The sequence below is a fragment of the Carcharodon carcharias genome, chromosome 12, assembly GCF_017639515.1.
Source record: "Carcharodon carcharias isolate sCarCar2 chromosome 12, sCarCar2.pri, whole genome shotgun sequence".
NCBI classification, from domain to species: Eukaryota; Metazoa; Chordata; class Chondrichthyes; order Lamniformes; family Lamnidae; genus Carcharodon; species Carcharodon carcharias.
Window position 1 is genome coordinate 76,108,406 of NC_054478.1, and position 26,323 is coordinate 76,134,728.

At 46.4% G+C, this 26,323-nt stretch overlaps 1 pseudogene; it reads left to right on the plus strand.

Annotated features, from left to right (window-relative positions):
• Positions 1–14,551: 14,551 nt before the first annotated feature.
• Positions 14,552–23,558, plus strand: LOC121284691 (annotated as a pseudogene).
• Positions 23,559–26,323: the final 2,765 nt, after the last annotated feature.

The window sequence follows — 26,323 nt, forward strand, 5'->3', positions numbered from 1 at the left end:
TTTAAATCATTCCGCTTTAATGTTGCTCAGTTAATAAGGCCCGTATTTGCGTTAAGTGTCAGGAGTTTTGTTTTAACGTTGTTTTGTGCCAGTCTGATGTAAGGTCATGTGACTCAACCTGCGCCATTTTAGAGCTGCCCTCTTGCTCCCTGATCCTCCCGGTCGCTCCTGGCATTCCCTCTTACCAACTCTCCTGGTCACTGCCAACCTTCTATCTCATTGACCTTCCCTCTCTCCAGCTCTCCTAGTCATTGCCGACCTTCGCTCTCACCGACCATCGCTCTTGCCAACCGTTCCAGTCCCCCCTTTCACCCACCCTTCCAGTTGCTACTGATCTTACCTCTTGCCAATTCTCCTGATTGCTGCAGACCCTCCTGGTCGCTGTCAACCCTCCCTCTCGCCGACCTCACGATTGCTGCTGACCTTCCCCCTTGGCAACCTTCCCTTTTTCTGACCTTCCCAGGCTTCCATCTTGCGACTATACTGTTCGCTGCCGCCTGTCCCTCTCACCAACCCTCCCAGTTGCTGCTGACCTTCTCGCTCAATGACCCTCCCTTTCGTCACCTCTCCAGCTTGCGGCTTACCTCTTCAACTCTACACATCAAAGCTGCTATTCCTGTCTCTCACTGTTCATCTTACAAGCCCTCGCTCACAGTGAGGAGAGTGGGAGAACTGATGAGAGGGAGGGTCAGCGAGAGGGGGGTGCCAGTGAGCCAGAGAGGCACTGAGCAGGAGGCAAGTACAAAGAGTCACCATATTTCTTTATTATTTTAAAATTTATTTCATTTTAAAAGTAACTTTATTAAAATATAGAAATTTAGCAATGTGAAGTATTTCATTTTACAGGGTTTAATGTCTTAATGTTGTTTTTCTGATGATATAGGTCCAACGGAACCTAGCCAGAGCTTTTACATTAGGTATGAAGGAAAAATCTGATTCGCTTAATGCTTTCATTTGAAGTTGCATTTTTCAGGAACGCAACTACAACATTAAACGAGGACCTATTGTACAAACATCTTCTATTGGAACACTAACTTCACGTATTGGAAAATTCTTGGAGAAAGCAAAAAAAAGATGTACAGCTTTCTGGGCAGGTTCAAATCATAGTTTAAACAAAGAGCACAGAATATAATTGGGTATGGTACTTAAAAAAAAAAGCTTCATAGGACGTTGTGGCCTGTTAATAAAGTAAACTAAACCCATCCCCTGAAAAAGGGTTTGAATAGTTGAACACATCAGAGATCTTTATTGCAGGGTCAACAGACCAGTTCTGCATTGAGGGCAGGAGAAAACCCATCCAAGGCGGAATACGATCGAGCATTGGAAGTAGAGCCTGTAATCATTGGGGATGGCCACCTTGGGTGACTGAATAACTAGTTGGTAGCATATTTGAGCATTCTAATGCTAGATATTGTTGAAGCAATTACACTCTGGGAGTAGAGTAATATTGTTGAAGCATTCATTTGCTAGCAGTAAAGTGGCAAAGCAGCTATCATGGACGGAATGTTCCCAGAATTGCACTAAGCGTGGTAGCAGGAGGATAAAATGGAGTCCTACCTGCCAATGAAAATGACGGGTTTTCACACCGTATCTTCCCGAGCCTGCCTCGTTATATATTCACTCCTGCGAAACACACTATTTCCATGGCTGGTGAGCTCACATTCACCCGCTGCCATCACCCCGCTATTACGTCACTCTGGCCGCCATCATTAAAAGGCAGCCGCCAGCAAAGCACTCATCGCCACCAGCTCACTACCACTGCCTGGGAGACATGGTCAGCAAAGGCACAAAGACGTTTCAATGACAGGTCCCTTGAGCAACTGCTAGATGCCGTGGAGGCTCTATCCCTGCTCTGGCCGCGGGATGGGTAGCAATGTCACCAACTCAGCTTGGGAGGTTTTAGCAGCGGTGGTCAGCGCGAGCGCCCTGCAGAGGATGACAACCACCCAATGCTGCAAAAGGATGAATGATCTCTGTTCCGCTAGGGTAAGTCACTCTTTTCATCACTCCTAACTCTCATACTCACAAACCCATCACACATCCACAAGGCCCTCACTCACTGCCAGCACAAGGAATATCACCATTCACTCTTTCACACACACTATGATTGTCCTCATCCCGTCCATGAGACCACTCACCACCCACACATGCCAGGCATACTTATCATCTGGCCTAGCAGGAGTCCTGATACACTCTCCCCATCTCTATCCACGCAGGACAAACTGGCTCACAACAGGAGGGAAGTGTCAGAGACAAGTGGAGAGATGCCGGAAATGAAAGTTCTGGCAGAATTCAAAAACAGCCATCCAGCTGGCCGGTGATGACTGGGACTGGTCTTGTGCTGACGGTGAGGTCGGCGCTGCTCTGCCAAGTGAGGATCCAGCAATGCAACATCCATCAGACAACCATGCCGTGAGTGATGTGTCCTCTTTCACAGGCCACTGCCATGCACTAATTATCTCCCTTTGCTTTCACAGGCACATCTGCCAAACAGCTGATGGAGTCCATGACCCAGGGCTGCCAGTAAAGCTCCGAAGAAATCTCTGAAGAGGAATCTGAAGGTACCCTCCCTGAAGTCCCATCACAGTGCTCACCTACACCCTCCACCAGAGACACACACCTCGGTGGGACTTAGCTTTAGAGTAGCCTCGGGATCACATCTGGTGAGCACATCATAGTTTCTGATCCACAGCAGGTGAAGGCAGGGACTTCCCAGGTCCCCAGCACTTGGAAGACTGCTGGAGGCCAGAACGTTTCTGAGTCCAAGTCAAATGACAAGCCCCTGGACTCGGTCATGTCACAATTGCTGGAGCTGCAAAGGCAAGCTAGGGAACAACAGGAAGGGATGTCTGTTGCACTCCTCAGATTGCAAGGCACAATGGAGGAATCCGTCCGTCTTCAGGCTGAGGTAATAGCGCCGGCATTGCAACACACCGAGGTCAACTCTGGCAGGATGGCAGCCGCCACGGAGACCTTGGTCCAGGACATCACTCTTGCACTGCTGCGCAAGCTTAACTCCCTCGCTGATGCCATAGTTGTCTCCAGCAGTGTGTACACGACAGTGATGCTGGGCAGCTCAGTCTCATTCCAGCTACCCCTTCCACTCACAGAGTCAGCCAGGGGCCCTCGGACACCCAGAGGGAGGAGGATCAGGAGGTGCACGCTCTGGGGCCATCCACCCAGGTGACCCAGGGAGTGACTGGCCGAACTGACTCCCCTCTTCCTGTGACCTCTGCAGCTCCAGCTTCACAGGCCAAGGAGGGTGCCACTGCCATACAGCAGGACCCTGAAAGCAAGCTGGGGCCCTCCTAGTCTCGGTCCTTCAGAGCACACCCACCAAAGTCATCACAGACAGGACGTCACAGTCAGCAGGCTGCCTCCACCTCTGCTCCAGATGTCCAGGGAGCACCAAGACATAGCGGCAGGGTTAGGAAAGTTAGGTAAAAGTAACTCTTTTAGAGTTAAAACAATTAAACTAAAGTTAGGTAAAAGTAGTTGCACAGCCTGGCCACGGGTGTTGATCATTTGTACATACTGTTCACTATTGTCAATAAACCCCTAAGAATGTCACCCTGCCTGTAGCTCCTTATTCTAATGAGCAGAGTTCTTGTCACTCAGATTTGAAACCTTTCTGCACAATATAAAAGGCAGGTGTCTCAGTCCAGGGCCTCTTCCCTGTGCTCTGTGCAGCCTTCAGACCACAGTGATGGTCCAGCCTCACACTCCTGGAAACATTACTGATGCCTGCACCTCAGCAGTGCTTGTCATTGCTGCCAGAATATAGTGGGCAGGTGCCACAGAGTTCTCTGTGTGCTCTCAGCACCTTTAAGGTGGGGCTGACCCCATTACACCAGTATCTGAGACCAGTGATGCTGTGCACCAGCTCCTAAAGGGCCTGAAGGCGGACACATTATCAGAAGTGTCTAAAGTTTCATGACTGCGTCTTTGAAATGGCCCTGATCATGGAGTGCAAGCGAGCAGCCCTCAGCCAGACAGGAGTCAGACATTCTCAGAGGCTATGTGAAACTCTATAAGAGTGTCCTCATTGCATGTTGTCATCATCTTCCTGCAATCAAGCAACTATTAGGGCCTCCACTGCATCTCCATGACAGGAGCATTCTCACAGAAGGTATTGACACTGCCATAAGCCAGACTGGAGTCAAACATTCACAATTACGATATGAGGATCTACGGGGATACCTCACTGCATGTTGTCATCATCCTGCACAAATCTAGCAGCTATGAGGGTCTCCCGAGTGTGCCTGCCCCATCTAGCCAGTGCGAGAGCCTCATTCCCGTTGTCGTCACCACTGAGGACCCTATCACCTCATCCCTGTCGGCGCCCTCCTCATCGGAGGAGAAGTGCAGCTCCTCATTTCCTCCTCAGCCAGCTCATCTCCTGATGCAGCGCCAGGTTGTAAAGGGAACAGCAGATAATGATGAGCGACACCCTTTGCAAACTGTATTGGTCTGCTCCACCAAGTTGCGACCTGCTGCATGAGCCTCATTATAGTGTCGCTCTGCTGCAGTGTGAGGCCGCCGCACAGGTGCCGTCAGCCACGGCCTCTGCAGGTAGCCCTTGACCCCAAGGAGCCATCCCTGCAGCTTCTGTGGACCCTGGAAGACTACAGAGATCTGCGAGTGACTCAGGATGTAGGCATTGTGCACAGTCCCTGGAAACCGTGCGCATACCTGCAGGATGCGTTTCTGGAGGTCGCATACCAGCTCCATGTTCAGTGAGTGGAAGCCCTTGTGGTTGATGAAGTCCACTGAGTGTAGCAATGGAGACCTGAGCGCTACATGAGTGCAGCCAATCGTACTCTGCACCTGTGGGAATCCCAAGATCAGGGCGAATCCAATGGCCCTGGCATCTTGGCTGTCCCGTTCCCAAGCAAAATGCACAAAGTTGTGTGCCATGGAGAAGATGGTATCCGTGACCTCATGGATGCATTTGTGGGTGGTGATTGTGAAATCCCACAGAGGTCATCAGTGGAGCCCTGAAAGGAGCCACTAGCATAGAAATTGAGCGCCGCAATCGCTTTCACAGCCACTGGCAGTGGATGCCCTCCATGTTCCCTTGGTGCCAAGTCCTGCAGTAAGTGACAGATGTGAGCCACCAGGTCCCTAGACATGTGCAGTCATTGGCAACACTGGTTCTCAGTCATCTGCAGGAATGGCAGGCGGCATCTGTAGACCCTAGATGTCGCTGGGCGCTGACCAGCCACGGCTCGCTGTCGCTCCTGGGCAGCGTGTGCAGGAGCTCCTGCTGCCACTTCTTCATGAGGTTGTTGGTGCTACCTTTGCGCAGCCAGGTGCCTCAGTCGCTCTCTCTTCCATCTTCTACGGTCTCTCTAAGCCATCAGGCATTCAGCTAGGTCGCCAGTGTCCAAGATCCTGAGATGGTCCTCCTGCAGCATGAAAGAGAGAGAGAGACATGGTTATCATGCTTGTACTTAGCACCTTTCCTGGTCCTGTGTGACCATCCACCTATGCTTCCTGGAAAGTGTTGGTCACCCCTCGGATTGCCAGAGATGAGTGCTGTGCACGGCTGCCCTGTCAACCTGCGACATGGGGGACACTGGTCCAAACCAGGATGCTGAGATTGCAAGAAGCTGTGAGCAGCTCCAGGAGTGACTGCTACATGGCCAGTGTTGGTGAGCAGATTGTACAATGTATGTAGTCCAACTGCTCCACAGTCCAATAAAGTGGCGGAGGACTCGATGACTGTGCTAAGGGAGCATGTGGGGGGGTAACGTATGGAGTGCTTTGTGGCCCTTTGGTGCCTCCGTGTTGCTTTCATGGGCGGGCAGGCTAGGAGCCTGACCCCAATCATAACACTGTGACTGCGCCTGATCTGTCTTAGTTGCAGAGGCATGGTCAGTTTATACAGGTATCCCTAGTGCATGGCCACTTCCCCCACTTACCCTGATCCCCACCTCAATTGCCTGTGCATGGGATGCAGCATCAGGGAAGCACTTGACCCCACCACCCTCAGCAGTCGCCTCTGAGGCTGGCCAGCACTTGCCCCCAGACACCCCCACCCCTTAGCAGTCGCCTCCGAGGCTGGCCAGCACTTGCCCCCCAGACACCCCTCCCCCCTCAGCAGTTACCTCTGAGGCCAGGCATCAATTTCCCCCGCACCCCCAGCGCCCCTGAAGCCTGTAAACAATGGATGAGCTGTGGAGAACGCTGCTGCTCACTCACCTCAGCTCCCCCAAAGCGAAGACCACCAAGTGCATGTTGCCTGTGAAACACGTCAGCGTGCTTGCCTGCCGACGTGGATGGACAATATGGCGGGGTTCCAAGAGCCTGGCAGGATGGCCTTTTAAATGTATGCTAATGTATTACAATTAGTTCCCTGCTGACCGATGGTGGAAAATGCAGCCCGCCGTTGGCGGACTGAGCAGAAGATCGCGACCTGCCTTCATGCCATTGTGAAGTTGGTTTCACCATATTTTCCGTGCACGCCATCTATCATGCCCACCGCCAGCGGGTTCGGAAAATTCCGCCCTATGTTTTTATGATTATTTTCTTTTCTCTTCTTCTTTCCTCAACTTTTTAATCTGTCATCATTTTCTGTAACCATTTTAATTTTCCTGTAATGGTTTCAAATCTGTGCCTGTTTTAAATCTGTAATTGTGGGTACAAATAAATTAACCCCATTAAGTATAACAACAATTTGAGTGAGTCATCGCTCTGTTCTCTTGTAATTTGCAGGTCAAAACAAACTATTAAGTAGAATGGGGGTGTTTTATAAAAGATGGAAAGTCTTACACTGGTCCCACTGAAGTATGAGCACCTGAGCTGCTACATTGCCTGCATTAGTCCTGTGATGATGCATCCTTAGAGGGATAGAGCTACTCTAAGGGGTCAGCAGTGGTGAACTCAATCACCTCCTGCTAAACACCTAAAAGCGCCATGGGAGATAAAAGACATGAGTGAGTACAATCAAGGTAGGAATGTTTGAAGCTGCCATTATGCACATGATCATATTTTACTTGCTTTTGACATCAAGTCTACATATCTAATGTCTACCTGGCACCTCCAGCCACACCTTCATTTCCCTAATGCGCTTGGTAGGAAAGAGTATCCCTCCAATCCTCACTGCCCTTAGAAGAACTTCCGAAGAGGCATCGGTCAAGCTTTTGACTGCCTGCCTTCCATGGCAAAACTTCTTCCTCCTTCCTTCCCAACTCCAACTGTTTTAACTTCCATGTTTGAAGGATCTCTTTAAATAATGGAGTTTTCATTGGGTAGTCATCATATCTGCTGATGCTAATTGGACAGGAAATCAGATTTGAATGAAGTGACTGCGTTAAAGCCACTGACATATACACTTCACATATTTCTGGGCTTTCCATGTGTTATATCACACCCTCCATCTCCTCTGTTTCCAGAGCATCTGTACATTAAGATCCAGCCTACAGACATTAATTTAAGTTAGAAACAGTAGGGACCCCACACTCTATTCAATACACCTCCCCAGCACATCACTCCTCTGTTTCAGTCAGTTCCAAGGTGGCGGGAGTTGTGGAGGTGGTGTCGTAGTCGTAGTGGTATTGTCACTAGTAATCCAGAGACCCAGGGTGAAGCTCTGGGGATTGGGGTTCAAATCCCACCTAGGCAATTGGTGAAATTTGAATTCATTAAAAATCTGGAAATATAAGTGTAACGGTGACCATGAAACCATTGTCATAAAAACCCATCTGGTTCACTAATGTCCTTTAGGGAAGGAAATCTGCTGTCTTTACCTGGTCTGGCAAGCACGTGTCTCCAGACCCACAGCATTGTGGTTGATTCTTAAATGCTCTCTGAAATGGCCTAACAAGCCACTCAGTTGTATCAAACTACTAGAAAGATAAAAAGGAACAGAACCGGACAGATCATCGACCAGGCACCAAAAACGACAACGACAAACTCAGCCCTGTCAACCCTGCAAAGCACTCTTTACTAACATCTGGGATCTAGTGACAAAAGTTTGAGAGCAGTCTCACAGGCTTGTCAAGAAACAACCTGACATAGTCATCCTCACGGAATCATACCTTACAAACAATGTCCCAGATACCACTATCACCATCCCTGTGTATATTCTGTCCCACCAGCAAGACAGACACAGCAGATCGGGTCACACAACCCTACATCAGACTGGCGTGAAACAACATTAAAACAGAACTCCTGACACTAAATGCAAACATGGGCACTATTAACTGAGCAACATTAAAGCAGAATGACTTAAAATGGGGACTTTCTGAATGTTCGTTTTTCTCTTATTCATTCATGGGATGTCAGCATCGCTGGCTAGGCCAGTTGTTAGAACATTGTTCTTCACCTTATCGCGATCCTGCACCTAGTCTTCATTAACTAAAGTACTGCTCGCTGTCGGGTGGGAGTTGCCCTGGGAGTCTTCAACATGGACTCCAGACTCCATGAAGTCTCGTGGCATTAGGTCAAACATGCACAAGGAAACCTGCTGATTACCACATACTGCCCCCCAACAGCTGATAAATCAGTGCTCCTCCATGTTGAACACCACTTGAAGGAAGGACTGAGGGTGGCAAGGGTGCAGAATGTACTCTGAGTGGGGACTTCAATGTCCATCACCACAAGTGGCTCAATAGCACCACTACACACTGAGCTGGATAATCCTAAAGAGCTGCTAGACTGAGTCTGCAGCAGGTGGTGAGGGAACCAACAAGAGAGAAAAACATACTTGACCTCATCCTCACCAACCTGCCTGCTGCAGATACATCTGCCCATGACAATATCGGTAGGAGTGACCACCGCACAGTTTTTGTGAAGTCCCATCTTTGCATTGAAGAAACACTCCATTGTGTTGTGTGGCACTACCACCATGCTAAATGGGATAGATTTTGAACAGGTCTAGCAACTCCAAACTGGGCATTCATGAGGCGCTGTATGGCCAGCATATCCCCCACTGTACAATTACCACCAAACAAGGGGATCAACCCTGGGTCAATGAAGAGTGCAGGAGGGCATGCCAGGAGCAGCACCAGGCATACCTAAAAATGAGGTGTCAACCTGGTGAAGCTACAATGCAGGACTACTTGTGTGCCAAACAGCATAAGCAGCAAGCGACAGACAGAGCTAAGCAATTCCCCAACCAATAGATCAGATCTATGCAGTCCTGCCACATCCAGTCATGAATGGTGGTGGACAATTAAACAACTCACTGGAGGAGGAGGCTCCACAAATATCCCCATCCTCAATGAATGGGAGCCCAGCATATCAGTACAAAAGATAAGGCTGAAGCATTTGCAACAATCTTCTGCCAGAAGTGCCACATGGATGATTCACCTAGAGGCTCACGGGAGCTCCGCAGCATCACAGATTCCAATCTTCAGCCATTTTGCTTCACTCCACATGATATCAAGAAATGGCTGAAGGCACTGGATACTACAAAGACTATGGGCCCTGACAACATTCTGGCAATAGTACTGAAGTCTTGTGCTCCAGAACATAATGTGCCCCGAGCTATGCTGTTCCAGTGCAGCTACAACACTGGCAAGTACCTGACAATGTGCCCAGGTATGTCCTGTACACAAAAAGCAGGCAAATCTGACCCAGCCAAATTCCAGTCCATCTGTCTACTCTTGATCATCAGTAAAGTGATGGAACGAGTCATCAACAGTGCAATCAAGCAACTCTTGCTTAGCAATAACCTGCTCACTGACGCTCAGTTTGGATTTTGCCAAGGGCACTCAGCTCCTGACCTCATTACAGCCTTAGTTCAAACATAGACAAAAGATCTGAACTCCTGAGGTGAGGTGAGAGCGACTGTCCTTGACACCAAGGCAGCATTTGACCGAATGTGGCATCAAGGAGCCCTAGCATAACTGGAGTCAATGGTAATCAGGGGGAAAACTCTCCACTGATTAGAATCATATCTAGCACAAAGGAAGATGGTTGTGGTTGTTGGAGGTCAATCATCTTAGTTCCAGGACTTCATGCAGGAGTTCCTCAGAATAGTGTCCTAGGTCTAAACATTTTCAGCTGCTTCATCAATGACCTTCATTCCATCATAAGGTCAGATATGGGGACGTTCACTGATGATTGCACTATGTTCAGTGCTATTCGCGACTCCTTAGAGACTGAAGCAGTCCATGTCCAGACTTGGGCTGACAAGTGGCAAGGGAACATTCACGCCACACAAGTGTCAGGCAATGACCACCTCCAACAAGAGAAATCTAACCATCACCCTTGACATTCAATGGCATTACCATCGCTGATCCCCCACTATCAACATCCTGGGGATTTCCATTGATCAGAAACTGAACTGGACTAGCCATATAAATACTGTGACTGCCAGAGCAGGTCAGAGGCTAGGAATTCTGTGGCAAGTAACTCACCTCATGACCCCCCAAAGCCTGTCCACCATCTACAAGGCAAAAGTCAGGAGTGTGATGGAATACTCCCCATTTGCCTGGATGAGTGCAGCTCCAATAACACTTAAGAAGTTTGACACCATCTAGGACTTGATTGGCACCCCATCCACCCCATCATTCCCCCCACCACCAACGCACAGTAGCAGCAGTTTGTACCATCTACAAGATGCACTGCAGCAACTTCTTGTTGTCCAAGCCTCCTTGAACAGCAGCTTCGAAACACAAGACCACTATCACCTAGAAGGACAAGGGCAGACACATGGAAACACTACCACCTGCAAATTCCCCGCCAAGCAACTCACCACCCTGACTTGGAACCATATCATCATTCCTTCACTGTCGCTGGGTCAAAATCCTGGAACTCCCTCCCTAACAGCTTCCTGGGTATATGTACACCATATGGAATGCAGCAGTTCAAGAAGGCAGCTCACCACCACCTTCTCAAGGGCAATTAGGGATGGGCAATAAATGCTGGCCTAGCCAGTGACATCACATCTCATGAACAAATAAATAGAAAAAAAAAAGCCCATTGCCTTAAACTTACATAGCAACCTTTCATGTGGAACTTTATCAAAGGCTTTCTAATAATCTATATACACATCTTAAGGCTTTATTTACAATGTCTGCTGGGCTGTATTTTCTCAAAAGCTTTAGAGGTTGGTCTGGTGGGATGTTTCCATTCTGAAATCATGTTGATTGACTTTATCCTCATTGAGGTAATCATCAAGTTTGTTCTCAATGATAGATTCCATTATTTTGCTGATTGTTGGTGTATCTCGAATGGGCTGATTTTGTTGCATTATTTTGTTTTACGAATGTATAACGTTGTTAATTCCCAACCTTTTCCTGGAGGCACTGACTCCTACCGGGATGTAGTTCTACAGGTGCTGGCAGCCCTCATTACTTTTCCCTATTTGTCTGGATTTGAACAGGAAATGGCTCAGTAGTCTATCTGACTGTGGAAGGTGTCACAGCCAAACTTGGTATCGTTCATGCTTAACATTCACACACATATATACTTTGCCACAGGAGTCACTTGATGATAATAAAGAGTGGAAATCCTTGCTGACTCTTATATTCTCCCTGCCAGCCCGGGGTCCTGAAATCCCCAACTGCTCTAATGGCTGAGAACAATTAGTTCAGCACAGATTGAGAATTGAAGGTGGGCATTATTATGGTTCATATTGTTTAGTGCAAAACCTTTAAGAGATGTTAAGGAAGCTATTCATAAAAATAGCCTTAACTTCAAAGCATTTATTGAAAATTGTTTTACTTTAAGTTGCCATAAATAATTGCACTGCTATTATATGATTTATGTTGTTTTTATTGTGCATTTTTCAAACCAAAAGCTTTTTTTCAATCCGGATGGATGCCATCAGTAATGTTTCCCAAGGGTCAGTGTTGAGACTATTGCTTTTTTCCAATATACAATTGATATCAGGGGGAACACATCAAAATTTGATTATGACATATAAATAAGAAGCATAGTTAACTGTGCAGTGAGTTATGTAACTTCAGGAGGATATGGACAAGGTAATAGATTGTAGATGCATGCCAGGTGAAATTAAGTGAAAAGAATTGTGCAGTGATGGAATTGGGAAGAAAAATAAAGACAAAAAATTTGCATTCAATGGTGAAACATTAAAAGAAGTAGGCAAGCAGAGAGACTTAAGGGCTCAGGTTGCTACGATCCTGTAGAGACCGATAACGTTTAAAAAGTGATATGTATTTCCCAGTGAGCTACGCAAAGAATCACACAAGATTTCACATTTTAAGACTTTTACAGTACCAAACTAAAATCAATATCAGCTAAACATTACTTAGTAGGCGACTAAACTACAGAAAAGCTATTCCTAATTAGCTTCTCAACACAACCAAAAACATCACGTCACGTTTATACATATGCCACACTCAGCAGAAATATGGGGCAGAATTTTCTGCTCCGGTCCTAAGTTCTTTGGTGGGAATGGGAAGTTGGTATGACTCCCACTGGTGAATGGGGCAGGTTATTACAAGCAATCATGCCCTACCCACCTCATTATTTACACATGTGTACATTTTACATTGAGTCTTGTGGCAGGGCAGGCAGGATGTCAGCCGCCCCGCTGTCATGTCTGGGCACCATATTTAAAAAGCACCTGGACAGCCTTTCATTAACAACATCAGGACCCTTGCAAGAAGATGTACAGGAGAAGTCAGCAACTCCTGGCCCCACGATTCAGTGATACCTCCCTAGTGAATTTCCTCTGTCGTCAGAAGGCCCTCTCGCCTAACCAAAGTGGCCTGGGAGGAGGTTGCCAAGGTGGTCAGTGCCTGTGGGGTCAAAAGATGGAACACCCTGCATCTGTCTTTATGCAGGAGAAGACAGCCCACAACAGGAGGGAGAGAGAGAAGGTGGGATACACTCCATTTGAGCAGCAGGCTGCCAAGCTCGCAGGCGAAGATAGAGACCATGCCTGGGCCGGCTGATAAATTGGCCTCTCCCAAGAATCTAGTGAGGACACAAGCATTTCAAGAACCTCAGAAAATCAAGGTGATTGATATGTGCAATGATTCAGCCAGCCTAGGCAGTCACTCATTCTATCTTTGCTCCATTCTAGGTGACAGCAGAAAGAGGGAGAGGCCAACATCCTCCACAGACCCCAGCCCCTAGGACACCTCAGAGGAAGAAGAAGATGATGATGACTTCATACTTGTAGAGCTGTCACAGCATTCACATGCACCCTCCACCAGCCCAGAGACACACACCTTGGTGGGTCATAGACCTAGTTTAGGTTTGGGGTCTGTTATGACATGGCAGATGATGCGTGCCAGGCAGACCAAATCCACAAGGGAAACTTGGTTGCACTACTGCAATGGTTTTGCAATTTGTATTTTTTACGAGAAGATGTGTGCACTGAATTCAGAAGTAATACGTCCACCAAGAGCTTTAGAGATTTTAAAATTTAAATTAAAACATTTATTAATAAAGTAAAAGATTTCAAGCAGATACAGAAGACTATAATTACTTACTACTATAATAACTCCTAAACTTCCTAACTAACCTGACTCCCAGTTACATGCCCCTTTAAGGTAACGATCCAAAATAGATTTTAGATTCAAAACAGAAACAGCAAGTTAACACAGTACCCATGTGATAGTGGTATTCCAAATAGCTTTTCCCCAACTTCAGTTTTGCTATCTAGCAGACTTATGCACAACTGGCTGGAGGCTTCATTAAGGCTATTTCACATACTCCTGTTAGATCTTACATAGCCTTTCTCTTACATTGCCTTTCGTTCTCCTTTATATATGTTTCTCTCTCGTTAATATGTAAATTCTACTGTTCCATATATCTTTGAAACTGTATCTTCCTCATAATATAAAAACTTTCATGTTGCTAATTGGGAACTAATTAGTAACTATTGGGAAAAATAAACACATTTCTTAGCCTGCTTATCTGGCTAGTTGTAAACAGACTAAAATCCCTTTGAAATCCAAATCTCTTCATTTATCTAAAAATGCAAATTCCCTTCACACCTTACATGCCAAGCCAGCATCCATGTTTACTCATTAGCATGTCAAGCATCTAGCTGCTTTTGATGATTTCAAGCTTGTACTCCAAATGTAATTAAGTCACACAGACAGACCCAACTATCCTTACTCCCATAAACCTATTTCACAATAAACCAGAAAAATATTATGAACATTATTATACTTTCATCACAGGTGCAACGTTTGCAAATATCCACTGCCTGGCACCACCCCTGAGTCTAAAGGTTGGAACATTATGGCCAGTGTCTCTGCAATTCCCACTCTCGCCTCCTTTGTTATCCTTGGATGCATCTTACCCAGTCCTGGTTCCTTATCAACTTTAAGTACAGATAGCCTATCCAATATCATCTCTTATCAATTTTAAACCAAACTGTTGCTTGGTAGTACAGAACTTGAATATTGCTGAAAAAAAAGAAGTGCTGCAGAAGCTTTTTGTCTTGCCTATTATGAAAATTATTATACCTTCATCACAGATCACACTCTGATGGTCCCCTCACGCACGCGTGTCCACAGCAGGCGGAGGAAGTGACAGTCAAGTTCTCTGGCTCTCAGAGACTGCTGGAGAAGAGGCCTCTGCCAAGCCAGAGTCAAGTGACGAGCCTCTGCAAGCGGCCATGAAAATTATGCTGGAGATTCAAAGAGATGCACGGGAACTTTTGTCAGAGGCCGTCAACAGAGTGGCACAAGAGATTGGGGAGTCTGTCTGCATGCTCTCTGATGTTGGGCTATGCCATGAGTGCATGGAAGTCTCCATGGAGAAGTTCGTGGATGCCATAGAGACCCAGTCCAGCAGAATGCATAGTTTCTGCCGGATATATGCTTGGACCTGCACTCCACCACCATAGCCATAGGTGCGTTTCAGCAGTGGCTAGGTGAGAGGGGCACAGGCACTCAGCTTCTCTCCAGGTGCCCCTTATTCTCAAAGAGTCAGGGAGAGGCACTCAAAGGAAGGAGGACCATCAGGCAGACAGCCTGAGGGCATCCACCAGAACTGTCCAGGCATTCTCAATCCCCTCTCCCTGTGACCCCAACAGCCCAGCTGAACCGGCCATGGAGGCTGCACCTGCCCCTGAGCAGGAGAGCCAAAGAAGCTCTGGGTTCTCCAGTCCTTGGACCTCCAGAGTACGCCGCCAAAGTCATCACAGACAAGAGAACATAGTAGTCAGCAAATTGCCTCCACCTTTGCTGCAGATGTTGGGGCCACACAGACAAAGTGGTAGAATTAGAAAAATTAAGAAGTTTGAATTAATAATGGTGGCACAGGTGTATAATCATTGTATATAGTTTTGGCACTTGTAAATATAAGTTAGGTTGCACTGATTGGAATTCTGCTGGATTCATTCTTGCTGCTAGTTATTTTAATGGTCACGCGCACTCCATTCCTTCCAGGTGAATGACAAAGGATGGATGTTCCTCCCCCTAATACATGCCTATGCATGGAGACATCGCTCTTTGACAAGGGTAATGACATGTGCGAGAAGTCTCCCACCCACACTATTCCGCTTGCCTCCACTGCCCTCAGCACTCTATAGAGAATCCTTTGCCTTGTCATAATAGAAAGACTAACCACATGAGCCCTTGTCAGGCAGGTCCTTTATCCCATGAGGATCAAGGTTTGCAGTCGCAAGTTGGCTGCCATCCCCGTGCATTCCTCCTGTAGGCATCTACCTCCCTCCAACCTTTCATTCCTAATTCTAACTGGAACCCCCGATGGCAACCCTACATCTTGCTGGGATCTCATTGTGATGAGAACTCTCTGGGTCAGACCTGTTGCCATGTGGGCTTCACCAGACAATGAGGATTTCAAAAGAACAAAGCTCTCAGACAGTCACCACATGATTATTAGGGTTTTCCTTTAGTTGTCCAGTTGTGTTGACCTTCAGCTCAACCCACCTGATAAGACCCTCCTCCCACCTTGATGTTTTGCTGTTGGACATCAAGGGTGTTGCCTCATGCTGAGCTGCCTTTCTGTTGTGATGGCTTGCATAACTTTTCAAACTCTCCCCAACACCTCTTACCCTCCCTTTGTCATCCGCCAACTTCCCCCCATCACCATTGACTCCCCCAGTGTGACCTTCATTATCCTCTCTGTAACCCTTGAACCTCCCCCCATCACCTTGGACCCTAAAACCATTAACGTGACACGCCTTCCCTCCCCAGTGAGCCCACACCAGTCACAGTGCCCTTACCCACTCCCGTTATCTGTGCCACGATTCTTGCCCCCTCATGATCAAAACTACACTCACCATACCCACATCCTGACCCTCCCACCCTACGACATCCCACTTCCCCCTCTCACTGTCACCATCCCTTCGTTCCATCAATACCCTCATTTCTCCCCCCAAGACTCTGCTATTGATTCCAGTGACCCCACCCTATAATACACATCATTCTTCCCCACTCACACCCACCCTTCCCCACTCACACCTACACTTCCCCACTCACACCCCACCTTCCTCGCTCACGCCCTATCTTCCTCACTCACACCCACCTTCCCCTGCTTACACCCACGCTTCTTCACCTCATGCCTTCAACACCCTCCTCTCTTTAAGCCTTCAATGCCCCCCTCCCACCGTGCCTTCAACCGCCCTGTTCACCTGCTGTGGTCCTCACCAATTGTGCAGTCAGCGCCGACTGACTGGTAAGCCCTATAAGTCTCCCTCGCCAGGTACACGACACACTATTCAGGTAGGGTAAATGTACGGAGTAAATTCCAGCTGGCGGGATGGATGATTTGACGGGGCCACAAGATTCCGGTATATTGGCCTAGTAATGAGCATTCATGAGATGCAAATGGGTTCCCAGCGATCTTCAGCAGGAAAGTAAGTCTTCCATTAGGCTTCCACGAAACTCAGGAGAACACGATTCCGAATTGATTTCCCAATGGCAGGGAACTGATTTTTGAAACAAAAACAGAATTACCTGGAAAAACTCAGCAGGTCTGGCAGCATCGGCAGAGAAGAACAAGGTTGAGGTTTTGAGTCCTCATGACCCTTCAACAGAACTAAGTAAAAATAGGAGAGGGGTGAAATATAAGCTGGTTTAAGATGGGGGGTGGGGGAGAGAAGTGGGGGGGGGGTGTGGTTGTAGAGACAAGCAAGCAGTGATAGGAGCAGATAATCAAAAGATGTCACAGACAAAAGAACAAAGAGGTGTTGAAGGTGGTGATATTATCTAAAAGAATGTGCTAATTAAGAATGGATAGCAGGACTCGCAAGGTACAGATAGCTCTAGTGGGGGTGAAATAAGACTAAAAGGACATAAAAGGTATAGATTTAAAAATAATGGAAATAGGTGGGAAAAGAAAAATCTATATAAATTATTGGAAAAACAAAAGGGAGGGGGAAGAAACAGAAAGGGGGTGGGGATGGAAGAGTGAGTTCAAGATCTAAAGTTGTTGAATTCAATATTCAGTCCGGAAGGCTGTAAAGTGCCTAGTCGGAAGATGAGGTGCTGTTCCTCCAGTTTGCGCTGAGCTTCACTGGAATAATGCAGCAGGCCAAGGACGGACATGTGGGCAAGAGAGCAGGGTGGAGTGTTAAAATGGCAAGCGACGGGGAGGTCTGGGTCATTCTTGCGGACAGACCGAAAGTGTTCTGCAAAGCGGTCGCCCAGTCTGCGTTTGGTCTCTCCAATGTAGAGGAGACTGCATTGGGAGCAACAAATGCAGTAGACTAAGTTGGGGGAAATGCAAGTGAAATGCTGCTTCACTTGAAAGGAGTGTTTGGGCCCTTGGACGGTGAGGAGAGAGGAAGTGAAGGGGCAGGTGTTGCATCTTTTGCGTATGCATGTGGAGGTGCCGTAGTTGGGGGCTGAGGAGTAGGGGGTGATGGAGGAGTGGACCAGGGTGCCACGAAGGGAACAATCCCTATGGAATGCCGCCAGGTGGGGTGAAGAGAAGATGTGTTTGGTGGTGGCATCATGCTGGAGTTGGCGGAAATGGCGGAGGATGATCCTTTGAATGCGGAGACTGGTGGGGTGATAAGTGAGGACAAGGGGGACCCTATCATGTTTCTGGGAGGGAGGAGAAGGTGTGAGGGCGGATGCGCGGGAGATGGGCTGGACACGGTTGAGGGCCCTGTCAACGACCGTGGGTGGAAAAGCTCAGTTAAGGAAGAAGGAGGACATGTCAGAGGAACTGTTTTTGAAGGTAGCATCATCAGAACAGATGCGACGGAGGCGAAGGAACTGAGAGAATGGGATGGAGTCCCTACAGCAAGCGGGGTGTGAGGAGCTGTAGTCAAGGTAGCTGTGGGAGTCGGTAGGCTTGTAATGGATATTGGTGGATAGTCTATCACCAGAAATTGAGACAGAGAGATCAAGGAAGGGAAGGGAAGTGTCAGGGATGGACCATGTGAAAATGATGGAGGGGTGGAGATTGGAAGCAAAATTAATAAATTTTTCCAGGTTCCGACGAGAGCATGAAGCAGCACCGAAGTAATCATCGCTGTACCGGAGAAAGACTTGTGGGAGGGGGCCAGAGTAGGACTGGAACAAGGAATGTTCCACATACCCCATAAAGAGACAGGCATAGCTGGGGTCCATGCGGGTATCCGTTGCCACACCTTTTATTTGGAGGAAGTGAAAGGAGTTTAAGGAGAAATTGTTCAGTGTGAGAATGTTCAGCCAGACGGGGAAGAGTAGTGGTGGATGGGTCTCTTGTTGGAGATGGTCATTGCCTAACATTTGTGTGGAGCAAATGTTATCGCTACTTGCCAGCCCAAGCCTGGATGTTGTCCAGGTCTTCCTGTATTTCGACATGGACTGCTTCAGTATCTGAGGAGTTGTGAATGGTGCAGAACATTGTTCAATCATCAGTGAACATCCCCACTCCTGCTCTTATGATGGAAGGAAGGTCATTGATGAAGCAGCTGAAGATGTTTAGGCTGAGGACAATACCTTGGGGAACTCCTGCAGTGATGCCTTGGAGATGAGATGACTGACCTCCAACAACCACAACCATCTTCCTTTGTGGTAGGTTCCAACCAGTGGAGAGTTTTCCCCCTGATTCCCATTGACTCCAGTTTTGCTAGGGCTCCATGATGCCACACTCGGTCAAATGCTGCCTTGATGTCAAGGGCAGTCACTCTCACCTCACCTCGGGAGTTCAGCTGTTTTGTCCATGTTTGAACCAATGAGGTCAGGAGCTGAGTGGCATTGGTGGAACCCAAACTGGGTGTCAGTGAGCAGGTTATTGCTAAGCAAGTGCCACTTGATAGCACTGCTGATGACCCCTTCCATTACTTTATTGATGATGGAAAGTAGACTGATGGGACGGCAATTGGCCAGGTTGGATTTGTCCTTTTTGTGCACAGGACAAAACTGGGCAATTTTCCACATAGCTGGCTAAATGCCAATGCTGTACCTGTACTGGAACAGTTTGGCCAGGCGTGCGGCAAGTTCTGGAACACTAGTCTTCAGTACTATTGCCAGAATATTGTCAGGGCCCATAGCCTTTGCACTATCCTGTGCCTTCAGCCGTTTCTTGATATCACATGCAGTGAATTGAACTAGCTGAAGATTGGCAACTGTGATGCTGGGGACCTCTGGAAGAGGCTGAGATGGATCATCCACTTGGCACTTCTGGATGAAGATTGTTGCAAATGATTCAGCCTTACCTTTTGCACTTATGTGCTAGGCTCCTCCATCATTGAGGATGGGGATATTTGTGGAGCTTCTTCCTTCAATGAGTTGTTTAATTGTCGACCACCATTCACGACTGGATGTGGCAGGACTGCAGAGCCTAGATCTGCTCTGTTGGTTGTGGGATTGCTGAGCCCTATCTATCTCTTGCTGCTTATGCTGTTTGGCACGCAAGTAGTTCTGTGTTATAGCTTCACCAGGTTGACACCTCATTTTTAGGTATGCCTGGTGCTGCTCCTGGCATGCCCTCCTGCACTCTTCATTGACCCAGGATTGATCCCCTGGCTAGTTGGTAACAGTAGAGCGGGGATATGCCAGGCCATGAGGTTACAGATTATGTTCGAGTACAATTCTGCTGCTCCTGATGGCCCGCAGTGCCTCATGGATGCCCAGTCTTGAGTTGCTAGATCTGTTTGAAATCTATCCCATTTAGCACAGTGGTAGTGCCACACAACACGATGGAGGGTATCCTCAATGTGAAGGTGGGAGTTCATCTCCACAATGACTGTGCAGTGGTCACTCCTACCGAAACTGTCATGGACAGATGCATCTGCAGCAGGCATGTTGGTGAGGATGAGGTCAGGTATGTTTTTCCTTCTTGTAGGTTCTCTCGCCAACTGCCGCAGACCCACTCTAGCAGCTATGTCATTTAGGGCTCAGCCAGCTCAGTCAGTAGTTGTGCTACCGAGCCACTCTTGGCGAAAGTCATTGAAGTCCCCCACCCAGAGTACATTTTGTGACCTTACCACCCTCAGTGTATTTTCCCAGTGGTGTTTGACATGGAGGAGCACTGATCCACCAGCTGAGGGAGGGCGGTACTTGGTAATCAGCAGGAGTTTTCCTTGCCCATGTTTGACCTGATGCCATGAGACATCATGGGGTCCGGATTCGATGTTGAGGACTCCCAGGACACTCCCTGTATACCACTGTGCAGCCACCTCTGCTGGGCCTGTCCTGCCGATGGGACAGGATATCCACAGGGATTGTGATGGTGGTGGCTGGGACATTATCTGTAAGGTATGATTCTATGAGGATGATTATGTCAGGCTGTTGCTTGACTAGTCTGTGAGACAGCTCTCTCAATTTTAGCACTAGCCCCCAGATGTTAGTAAGACAATATGAAATAAGGGTTACCATTCTAAAAGGTGTGCAGGAGCAGAAGAACCTGGGTGTATATGTGCATAAATCATTAAAGGTGGCAGGATGAAAGAGCAGTTAATAAAAATACAGTATGCTAGGCTTTATTAAGAGGGGCATAGAGTACAAGGAGGACTTTACAGGTTCAACAAGGCTTAGATTGCTATTGTCATTTCCAGTGCCAAGGTTGATGTTTCATTCCTTTTTTGTGACTTTGCAACAGTTTGTTACAACTGAGCGGCTTGCTAGGCCATGTCAGATGGCCCATTGCTGCGGGTCTGGAGTCACATGTAGGCCAGACCAGGTAAGATGACAGATTAGTGAACCACATGGGTTTTTACAACAATTGACAATGTTTATCATTAGACTTTTAATTCCAGAATTTTATTGAATTGAAGTTCCACCATCTGGTGGTGGGATTTGAACTTGGATCCCCAGAGCATTACCCTGGGTCTCTAGATTATTAGTCCAGCAATAATACTGCTACGCCATCACCTTCCCTCTAGCTCCATTACTCCGCAGGTTGCACTTCAGTTTAAAAGTTTAATTCACTCACCAACATGGCCAACTATTTAGGTATTTTCTTTTTTCAAAAGGCATTCGATACAGTGCTACACAACAGACTTGTGAGAAAAGTTATAGCTCATGGAATAAAAGGGACAGTAGCAACGTGGACACAAAATTGGCTGAGTAATAGGAAACAGTGAGTAATGGTCAATGGGTGTTTTTCGGGTTGGAGGAAAGTTTGTAGTGAGTTCCCCAAGGGTTGGTATTAGGATTCTTGCTTTTCCTGATATATATTAATGATCTAGATCTTGGTGTGCAGGAGACAATTTCAAAGTTTGTGGGTGATACAAAACTTGGAGGCATGTAACCTGTGAGGAGGATAGTGTAGAACTTCAAAAGGACATAGACAAGTTGGTGGAATGGACAGATAGGTGGCAGATGAAGTTTAAAGTGGAGAAGTGTGAGGTGATCCATTTTTGGTAGGAAGAACATTGAGAGACAATATAAAATAAAAGGTACAATTCTAAAGGGTGTGCGGGAGCAAAGGAACCTGGGTGTATATGTACATAAATCATTAAAGATGGCAGGACAGATGGAAAGAGCAATTAATAAAAATACAGTATCCTAGACTTTATTAATAGGAACATAGAGTACAAGAGCAAGGAGATTATGCTGAACTTGTATAGCACACTAGTTAGACCTCGGCTGAAGTATTGTTTACACTTCTGGGCGCCACACTGTAAGAAGGATGTGAACGCATTGGAGGGAGTGCAGAAGAGATTTACAAAGATGGTTCCAGGGATGAGAAACTTCAGTTATGAAGATAGATTGGATGAGTTGGGACTGTTCTCCTTGGAGAGGAGAAGGCTAAGAGGAGATTTGATAGACGTGTTCAAAATCATGAGGGGGCTAGGCACAGTAGATGAGGAGAAACAGTTCCCACTTGTAAAAGGATTGAGAACAAGAGGGTACAGAATTAAAGTGATTTGCAAAAGAAACAAATGTGATGTGAGCAAAAGCTTTTTCACACAGCGAGTGGTTCAGGTCTATACATTGTTAGTGACCAGTGTTCCAGTTTTGTACTCGCCACTCTATGGGACATGGTTGAACTTGGAGGCTCAGCTGGCCTTCCCTTCTGTGCATTGTAAAGGACATTGTCCAAGGTCACTCTCAGCAGGGATAATTGAAATGTTGTAGGTGAACTCACAACCCACTAAGGACTCTGCCAGCCAGCACCCTGAGATGGATAGTATTTACACTGCCCTTTAGGCCCCTCATTTTCTTACGTTGACTGACTGACTGATTGTTTCCACCACCACACCAAGGGTACCAGGCCCTTACCTCTTCCACTCCTCCATGCCCCCGATCCCACTCTCTGTCCTCCCTTCAATCCCTCGATGCTCCCGACCCAACTCCAGACCACCCCCCTCACCACTAACTCAACCTTACTAGTCCCGAGCCTCAATGCAATCTGCCATTCTCTTGCTCCGCTCCCTTGTGCCATAGTGTTCAACAAGGAAAACCACTGATCTCAGACACAACTGCACAAAGCTGATTGGTGCACACCACTTTTAAACAAATGCTTGCGACAAGATTCTCGTGTGCTGCTGAATTTATCTTGACTGTAGGACTTTATTTTTTTTAAAATGATACTAATGAGTATTCACGGCTTGCAAATGCATTACAAGTACCAACCTGTCAACTGAGGCCAGATACACTGCTGACTGCATCTGCATCTTAACCCACACCCCCCATCAGGAAATTGAAATTTTACAGCCTGCCTAATTCAGTCACCCCTCAAGCCATGTTTCCCACACTTGCGTGCTCCATAAAACCTCCCCAGACTGACTGCACAAGATAGTGGACGTCAGACTGAACGAGCTTACCAAAAGCAGCCCACCATCTTCCAGAACAAGAAGCAGGCACTTGTGGCTGAAGGCAGCAAGGAAAATCTCCCCCACTACTATCATAATGTAGGCCTGGGCTTCGAGATTCCACGAGAGGCCATCGATGGGACCTACATTGACAAGAAGTGTCCATTCACCGGGAACATGTCGATCCGGGGGAGGGATCCTGACAGATGTTGTGACTAAGATGAAGATGCAGTGGACCATTGTAATTTGCAGAGGCTACTTGCACTACTTCAGGAAGTACAATCACTTTGAGAAGGGACATAAGAACATGTCTGTCAACCTATCACCCTGCTTCAGGGATGTATAGAATGGGGACAGTGTGACTGTGGGGGAATGTCGGCCTCTCAGTAAGGCTATGCGTTTCAATGTACTCAAGGTCACTAAAACTGCAGGAGCCAAGAAACAGTTCCAGAAATGTTGAATATGTTTGTAAAGTAAATCAGCCACAATAAAGTTTTAGCAAACAGAAATAAAAACCTCCCCCTAATTATTTATAAAATATATATGGTGCTAAGATAGTAGTACTTGCTTTTTTAACTTTTGTACAATAAGAGTTTTTGTTTGAGGGGGAAAACCTTGTGGGATAATTGGTTCAGTTAATAATGGGGAGTTCAAATTTCTTTTTAAATGTTAATGGTTTCCCTCGAGCTCATAACAACCTAAGAACCGGAGCAGACCATACAGCCTCTTGAGCCTACTCTGCCATTCAACACACTCATGGCTGATCTTCTGCCTCAGCTCCACTTTCCTGCACAACCTCCATATCCCTTGAACCAAAAATGTGTTTGTCTCAGCCTTGACTATATTCAACGATGGAGCATCTGCAATCTTCTGGGATAGGGAATTCCAAAGATTCACAATTCTTTTAGTAACGAAATTTCTCCTCATCTTAGTCCAAAATAATCAACCCCTTATCCTGAGGCTTTGCCAACATGTTCTAGATTCCTCAGCCAGGGTAAATAATCTCTGTGTCTACCTCTGTCAACCCTCTACAGAATCAATGAGATCACATTTCATTCTTCCAAATTCTAGAGAACAGAGGCCCAATTTATTCAGCTTCTCATTATAGGACAACTAAAGTCTTTCTTCCCAGTATCATCTTAATGAATGTATTTTTTACTCCCCTCCAAAAAATTGACATCTTTCCTAAAATAATGTGTCCCAAACTAGACACAATGTTCTATCTGTGGTCTAATCAATAATTTGTACAGGTTTAATATTGTCTTTGTGCTTCTGTATTCTGGGGCCAAATTTGTTACACCTAGAGGATCTCATATGCTTCTTTTTAAAGTACATAAAAAAAGTGTTATTATCTTGTCCTATCACTTTGAAGAACTGTGTGTCTTGTTATGACTGCTAGACTTTATGCAACAGTTATGTTTTAAATTGTCTCCTTTAATTCAAGGTAAAATGGAGTAGTTTGGAGAGGGGGATGGGACGTCTATCCTTTCCTTTGTTTCATCATCAGCTTTAAATACTATGGCTATCTGCTTTGTCACACTTTTTTTCTGCTTTGCCTGCATGCTTCATTCAAATGATTTCACCTCATTCCCAAGTGCCATTAACCCCTTGTTTTTAGCCTGATATACCAATGTTCTTTTAACATTAGCAGTTTGAGTTTTTGACTCTTTGAACACTTTTAATTTTGAAACAGTAATATCAGCAGCAGGATTACAGAAAGTCTTGGATTTTTGCATGTCATTTGATTTCCCTTGTACATTTTCAGTTTTAACATACAAACATACAAACAAGGAGCAGGAGTAGGCCATTCGGCTCCTCGAGCCTGCTCCACCATTCAATAAGATCATGGCTGACCTGATAGTAACCTCAAATCTGCATCCCACCTACCCCTGATAACCTATCACCCCCTTGCTTACCAAGAACCTAACCATCTTTGCCTTAAAAATATTCAAAGACTCTGATTCCACCACCTTTTCAGGAAGAGAGTTCCAAAGACTCTCAACCCTCTGAGAGAAAAAAAATTATCTCATCTCCATTTTAAACAGACAACCCCTTACTTTTAAACAGTGACCTCTAGTTCTGGATTCTTCCACAAGACGAAACATCCTCTCCTTAATTTCCAACAGTATGCTTTTACATGCCTTCTCTTATGACAAAAATAAGATGGAAGTCCCCTTGAATCATACTTATCCTCCATACTGTCTTTTTCACTACTCTGAGGAGTATCCAAGGAGTTCTTTCATTGTTTCTATCCTCCGCACTATAACCAGAGTTTATTCACTATCAAACATCCTACCTCTTCAGTTTCTCAGTGGGTTTGCAAACAATGTCTTATAGCTACTCACATGCTTGTGAGATAATTCAAAGTCCTTTGGCATTACTGCAGCCATCTTATCTCAGAAACTTAATGGTCTTCTGGATGGGACCTTATTTCCAATGGGTCACTATTTTAAAATTCTTCCATTAGCATTTACTCTCTAAGGTTTTCAAATTCTTGCTCAACCTTCAAATATAATTTCCTTTTCTATAGCAAATTCCACAAAGTCCCCTTCACTCAACATTCTGAGTATAATCAACTAGATTTCCAGCAGCAAGGCACCCTCTGGTGACTTCTTGATCTTTAATTCTTAACAAGCTTCTTTCAACAGGGATCCATCCTCACCAGAACTCTGCTTTGTGATTAACCCAAAAACAGTCCTTTTCTCCTGCTCAGCATAGCAGCACCCATTGCAGGTCTTCTTCCCCAAATTTCTCTGTTCGACTGACTCTGAGCATCTTTGAATCTGTACACAGCAACAGCCAGCTGCCTTTTCCTTGGGTTCAGGTATTAAAACTTGCAACTTAGGCCAGAATATTGCTGTCGGTGTGCAGGGGCAGGCCCGACACGCCGATGCGCAAAATGACACGAGGTGACATTGGGCATGTGTTCTGACACTATCGCGCGTCATTCCAATATTGTGTTTGGCGTGCACGCGGCAGGGACGGCTGCACACCCGCTGAACTGTCAAAGGCCTTTTAGGGCCATTAAGAAAGTCATTAACATCATTAACATCGCTGCCCATGGGCGGGATGAGGTATCCTGAAAATTTTATTAAGTTAATAAACAAATTTGGTGAACTTGACAAACATGTCCCAGCTCATTTGACACAGTCACATGAGGGGACATGTTTAAATAATTTTTTACTTTATTCATAACAATTTTTTTTTATCAACTTAATCTTCCTG